This window comes from Mus pahari, chromosome 12 (assembly GCF_900095145.1).
Source record: "Mus pahari chromosome 12, PAHARI_EIJ_v1.1, whole genome shotgun sequence".
NCBI lineage: Eukaryota > Metazoa > Chordata > Mammalia > Rodentia > Muridae > Mus > Mus pahari.
In genome coordinates, this window is record NC_034601.1 from 32,180,401 (window position 1) to 32,187,816 (window position 7,416).

At 38.9% G+C, this 7,416-nt stretch overlaps 1 protein-coding gene across 1 annotated transcript in view; it reads right to left on the reverse strand.

The window, feature by feature from the left end:
- The window catches only part of Stxbp5l (syntaxin binding protein 5 like), a 290,875-nt gene that overhangs the window by 67,249 nt on the left and 216,210 nt on the right, over positions 1 to 7,416 (reverse strand). The window lies entirely within an intron of this gene.

The window sequence follows — 7,416 nt, forward strand, 5'->3', positions numbered from 1 at the left end:
AAAAAAAAAAAAGAATTAAAATGCCAAAGAAAACATCCCACAGTTGACTCAAGGACTTAAGCCACTTACTAAATCATAGCTATCAACTTAGGTTTCATTTTTATTTCTATTGCTATAGTTTCTCCTATAGTCCTGCTTCATACAGGCCTCAATGGCTGAGGACAATGTTACATTCCCCATCCCTCCTGCTGCGTTTCCTGAGTGCTGCCCCCACCACATCTGGTCTGTTCTGTGCAGGGAACTGAACTCAGGGCTTCAGGCGTGCTACCCAAACACTCTGTCAACTGAGCTGTTTCTAGCTGATTAATCAGAGTCCTTTTACTTATTTATACCGCCTTTGTTCTCTCATATCACCCTCCTCATAACTCAGCTATATTTTTCTCATTGCTCCATCATGTGATTTCAATAGTTATTATTATACAAATTTTATATGGCTTTTGTCATTTTATGAATGAACACTGGGGGAATAAAAATCTTTAGGTTTTCCAACCAAGTAGAAATAACTAAAATTTTTAACATTTTCCATTGAAATATGCTTGAGCTTTAATTTTCTCACCATAAAAGGGCATAGAAAAACTACTATTTATAAAACTTTAGCAATTACTTTTATCTTCCTTGGCTATTGATCTTACTTGGCATCTATAACATTAATAATTCTTTAAAGCTACAAATCTGGTCATATCTATTTTTTAACGAATGGCCTTGTTTTCTTGAAGATTTATTTATTTATTTTATGTATATGAGTACACTCTTGCTGTCTTCAGATATATCAGAAGAGGATTCAAATCCCATTACAGATGAGTAATTATGAGTCACCATGGGGTTTCTGGGAATTGAACTCAGGAACCGGAAGAGCAGCCAGTGATCTTAACCACTGCACCATCTTGCAAGCCTCTGAATAAGTTTCTTAAAGGTACACAGCCTTGTGTTTAAGTTTGGGTCCCAATAAGTAGTTTCAGGCTTAAAGGCCTCTGCATAGTATTGTGTTGATATAACCTATAACGAATAATTCTTCAGAAAGACTTTCTGAAATGGCAATTCTTTGATAGAGTCACGGTGATCATCAATGGTTGTTGCTGGTTACAGAAATTAATTCACTGAATTATACAGGCTAATGGTAACTCTATAATAAAATCTCAGTTGGTGGGCATTGAAATTTCCTCTGAATTTCCTGTTTGTCTTGTCCTACTTTCTCACAGGCTTCATGAAGTTATTCAGCTGTATAATTTTTTAAAATATCAAAATTCTATGGAACATTTCAAGATCAAGACAAAAAATGCCTTATGAATCCCTACTTTATAATGTGACATAAGGATCTCTCTTTTGAATACATACTTCCAGCAGCACGCCTTTTATTTTCCATTTTTTGACCTGTGTTTTTAGTAGAAGTGAGAATTGAATCTTAAACTGTGAAGCAAATTGGGAAGACAGGAGTATTTTGTTTGCTCATAGAAAAGATTTTCACCTTCACCTGGCAAGTGGTGCACTTGACTCCTCTGTTTCCCAGCGGGCATTTCATTCCTAGGAAAGCCTGGCGCTGCCTCAGGAGTTCTGGTGGCAAGCCCTAAAGGGAGGGAATACAAGACTATTGGCATAGAATTTCTCAGCCCGACTGAAGTAAGAATATATCTTAAAGGCCAATTTCCTAATTACTACACAGGAGGCCTGTGTTTATCTGTGCTGGGCTGTGTGTGCATGTGCATGTGGAGATCAGAGAGAGATGTCAAGTATCTTCCTTGATCACTTTGCATTCTCTATATTGAGGCAGGGCTTCTCATTCGAATCCAGAGCTTGCTGACGTAGCTACTCTAGCTAGCCAGCTTGTTCCAGGGATCCTCTATCTCTGCCTCTCAAGGGCTGGGATTACAAGTAGACTGCCACACTACATCACATTTATGTGGGTGCTGGGGAGTTGACCTACAGTATTCACGATTATATGACAAGTATGTTAGGGTTAACAAGAGTTAGGGTTAAAGCATTCCAAACTATTAGAAATTAGAAAAACTTGAGTTTTGGTATTGATAATATAGTTAAAGCTCAGGCAAAGAACATAATATGAGTGGTAAAAGTTGCACATTAAATGTGGATATACTTTCCAAATATCAGCATTTAAAACATAAGTTATACTATGTAAGAAAGTAGTAGTAAGTAAGTAATTCTCTGAGAACTAAAAACACAGCAGATAGGAAGAAAAGCAACAAATATGTTGTCAAACAGTATTTTAATTTACTTATTTTCAGTTCTTGGCAGGTCAAATAAACAGAATGTAAAGAAGAACACAAGGAAAAAAAGTAACACTACTACCCAATGGTACAAACTCACTTCAAATACTCTTGGGGCAAAACCAACCAACCAACCAACCAAACAACCAAACAAACAAATCCTCCACTCTGTTCACTGCTCAGGGAAACAGGTAGAAGATTCTCTTATTCCTTATCTCCTCCAAATTCAATCCCCCAGTCTCATCCCCAGCTCTTTAGCAGACCACACACTGCAGACTCCCACTCTGTCCCCATCTCCAGTGGATCACAATGGTCTTTCCCCCAACTTCTGTCCCCAGACTCATTGCTTTATTCCAGCCCTCAACTCCAGCAGGCGTTCACTAGGAACCCTCAGGCCATTCCAGCCAAGTAGTCTGACTGCAGGTCTTCACCTGTCCAAACCAATTCTACAGAATTATTATTATTATTATTATTATTATTATTATTATTATTATTATTATTATTACTTTTATTTTTTACAGTCCAGCAATTTCCCCCTCCCAGTCCCCACTCCCACAGTTCCTTATCCCATTCTTCCTTCCCCTCTCTCCAAGAGGATGGCCCCTACTACCCGCCAGGCCTCCCACTCCCTGGGGCCTCAAGTCTCTAGAGGGTTAGGCCCCTCTTCTCCTACTGAGGCCAGGCCAGGCATTACTCTGCTGTATATATGCTGGGGTCTTGGACCAGCTAGTATATGCTTCCTGGTTGGTGGCTCAGTGGTCTGCGTTAGTTGAAACTGCTGGTCTTTCTATGGGCTTTCCCTCCTCCACAGCTCCTTCCAGCCTTTCCCTAATTCAGCCACGGGTCCTTGACTTCAGTACAATGGTTGAGTGTAGTATCTGTGTCTGTCTCAGGCTTCTGCTTGTTGGGGCTCTCAGAGGGCAGCCATGCTAGGTAGGCTCTTGTCTGTAAGCACACCATAGTATCAGTAATAGTGTCAAGTCTTGGAGCCTCCCCTTGAGATGGATCCCAAGTCGGGCTGGTCACTGGACCACCTTTCCCTCAGTCTCTTCTCCATTTAGACAGGATCAATTCTGGGTTAGAATTTTTGACTGTCTTAATCCTAGTTTGGTAGCACACCACCTAATGTAACCTTCCTTTATCCTCAACCCCATTTCCAGTGGATCACACAGATCTACCCTTCCAAAATAACTTTTTCTAATTCGTTTATTCCAGCCCCCTATTCCAGCAGGTACTATCTGGGAACCCAAAGGCCACTTCTCCCATCCAAGCAGAAAAACAGATACTTTTACTTCTCCATTCATTTCTCCAAATCCAATCCTTCAATCTCATTTCCAGCTCTGTAGCAGATCACCAGCCGTCAAGTCTCTTCCCCATTCTGTTCCCATTTCCAGGGGTCTAAGCAGATCCTGGTGGAACATCCTACTTTCCTCCTTCCTTTGGATCCCTTCAGCTTCCCTCCTAGCCCAACTCCACTCTGAAGCGTCAGATCCCAATACCTAGAAACACATTTTTACTTGGAACCCTCAGTGGCTATACCTAGCAGGATCCCAGAAGAATTTCCAACCAGGAAATACATAGTTCATGGTGACCTGATAGGATGCATGGGATTATTTCAATCTTCTTGTATCTGTTGAGGCTTATTTTATGACTGATTATATGGTCAATTTTGGAGAAGCATACCAAACACAAAATAGACTGGACCAGAAGAGAAATTCCCCCTGGCACATAATCAAAACACTAAACATACAGAACAAAGAACAAATATTAAACGTTTCAAGGGAAAAGAGCAAGCAATATATGAAGACAGTTGCATCTGAATAACGCCAGAAATGGAAATTCTAGGCAAGAGAACAGGAACTACAGATGCAAGCATCACCAACAGAATCTAGGAGCTGGAAGAGAGAATCTCAGATGCTGAAGATATAATGAAAGAAATTGATACATCAGTCAAAGAAAATGTTAAGTCTAAAAAAATTCCTGACCCAAAACATACAGGACATCTTGGAATTCATAAAAAGACCTAACCTAAAAATAGTAGGAATAGAAGGTGAAGAATTCCAGCTCCAAGGCCCAGAAAATATCCTCAACAAAATCATAGAAGAATAGTTTCCTGACATAAAGAAAGAGATGCATATAAACATACAAGAAGCCAATAGAACACCAATTAGACTGGATCACAAAAGAAAATCCTCCTGCCATATAATAACCAAAACATAAAATCTACAGAACAAAGAAAGACTATTAAAAGCAGCAAGGGAAAAAGGGCAGGTAACATATAAAGGGTGACCTATCAGAATTACAGGAGACTTCTCAACGGAGACTATAAAAGCTGAAGAACCTGAACAGATATCTTGCAACCTCTTAAAAAAACTACAGGTGCCAAACTAGACTATTCAGTAAAACTCTCAGTCACCATAGACACAGAGAAAAAAAATGATATTTCAAGACAAAGCCAAATTCAAACAGTATCTAGCCACAAGTCCAGCCTTATAGAAAATACTAGAAGAAAAACTCTAACCCAAGAATGATATCTAAGAAAACACAGGAAATAAGTAATTCCACATCAGCAAATGGAAGGAAAATATGCAAGTGGGTACACACACACGCACACACACACACCAACACCACCAACATAAAAATAACAGGAAGTAACAATCACTGGTCATTAATATCTATCAACATCAATGGACTCAATTTCCCAATGAAAAGACACAGGATAATAGAATGGATGTGAAAACAGGATCCACCTTTTTGCTGAATATAAAAAACAAACCTCAGCAATAAAGATAGATGGACCCTTGGGGCTCTCAGGATCTGAACCACCAACCAAGGAACATATATGGGCTGGACCTAGGCCTTTCCACACATATGTAGCAGATGTGCAGCTTGGTCTTCATGTGGGTCCTGAACAACTAGTGTGGGGGCTATCCCAAAAGCTGTTGCCTGTCTGTTAGATATAGTCTTCAAGTTGGGATGCCTTGCCTGGCCTCAGTGGGAGAAGAAGTACCTAGCCTTGCAGAGACTTGATGTGCCAGGGTAGGAGGATGGCCAGGGGTTCCCCACTAGCTCAGAAGAGAATGAAAGAAGGAAGGAGAAGGGATTTGGGGAGGGGGAAAGTGAGCAGAATGTAAAGTGACTAAGTAAAAAAAAAATTTTAAAAGCAGATATACAGGATATCAAAATAATCATAAAGAAGTCCTTTAAAAACCTTACTCCTCCAATTTGGAAAATTTAAATGAAATGTATAAATTTTTGACATATGGCACTTACCAAAGTTAAATCAATATTAGACTATCAATTTAAATAGACCTATAATTCCCCAGTGAAGTAGAAACAATATTTAAAAGTCTGCCAGCCCTAACCCAAGAAAAAACTCAGTGCCAGATGGCGTTACAGCAGAATTCTATGAAACATTCCAAGCAGAGTTAATGCAGTACTCCTCAAATTATTCCACAAAGAAAAGCAGAAAGAACACTTCCCAATTTGTTTCATGATCTCATAGTCACTCAGATTCCCAAACCACATAAAGATCCAATAAAGTAGCATTTTTACAGATCAATTCCCCTTCTGAACTTAGATGTAAAAATTCTCAATAAAGTACTTTCAAACTGAATCCAGGAATGCAGGGAACCCTTGAGTTGGCCTAGCCTAGCTGCCTTGAGAGGCATGTGCCATAGGCTTTTCAGGGTAGAGTGCATGCCTCCTGGGGCACAATGTGCCTTTTAGTCCCCAGTGTACTCCCTCAGGCACTGAAGTGTGAAACTGATGCACTCCCTCAGGCAGTGAAGTGTTCAGAACTCTTTGTGTTTCTGTGTATGTTCCCTTTGTAGTGAAGGAAGCATGGACACTTGATATGATAATTGGTCTTAGACATTAATCTTGTGTACTCTGTATAAATTGCATATACCATTGTATCCCGGAAACTACAACTGTATTGATCCTGGCAATTGCCATCATATTCTATTTCTGATAAAGGTATAGAGAGACTGATTGCTCCTCAGTCCTGCTGTGCCTTTCCAATTTGGTCTAATTTAATTCCTTGCAACCATATCAGGTAACATTGGCCCGATCAGTAAATACAGGTACTTACACAGAAACTTGACAAAAAGATCATGTACCAAGTAAGATCAAGACCAAGTAAGTTTCATCTTAGAGAGATGGCTCAGTGTATGTAAACTGATAAGTAATGTAATCCACCATATAAAGAAACTGAAATTTAAAAACACACAATTATCTCACTAAATGAAAAAAAAATGCCTTTGATAAAATTCAATACCTCTTCATAATAAAAGTATTGGCAAGATTAGGGATACAAGGGACATACCTCAACATAATAAAGGCAAGCAAACAGTACCCAAAACCCACAGCCAACATCAACTTAAATGGAGAGAAACTCAAAGAAATTTCACTAAAATCAGGAACAAGATAGGGTATTCACTCTCTCAATTCCTATTCAATACAGTATTTGAGTCTTAGCTAGAGCAGTAAGACAACTGAAGCAGATCAAGGAGATATACAAATTATAAAGGAAGAAGGCAAAGTATCTTTATTTGCAGATGATCTGATAGTATATATAAGTGACCCTAAAAACTACCCCTGGACACTCTTACAGCTGATAAACACTTTGAGCAATGTAGCATATACAAAATTAACTCATAAACATTGGTAGGCCTCCAATATACTAATGACTAATGTACTGAGAAAGAAGTCATGGAAACTATACCTTTCACAATAGCCTCAAATAATACAAGACATCTTGGGATACCTCTAACCAAGCAAGTAAAAGACTTGTAAAATAAAAATTTTAAGACAGTAAATGAAGAAATCAAGAAAGATATCAGAAGATGGAGAGATCTCTGGTGTTTCTGGACTGGTAGGATCAATAGTGTGAAAATGGCCAACCAACCAAAATAATCTATGTATTCTATGCAATCCTATCAAAATTGCAACACAGTTCTTCACAGAGCCTGAAATGAATGACAGTTTTAAGCTTCATATGGAAACGCTGGAAATCCAGGATAGCTAAATTAAAAAAAAAAATACACAATAATGAAAGAACTGCTAGAGTTAAAACAAGGTCCAATTTCAAATTGAACTACAGAGTTGTAGCAATAAATAAAAGCATGGTATTCATGCACAGGTTTCTCTCTCTCTCTCTCTCTCTCTCTCTCTCTCTCTCTCTCTCTCTCTC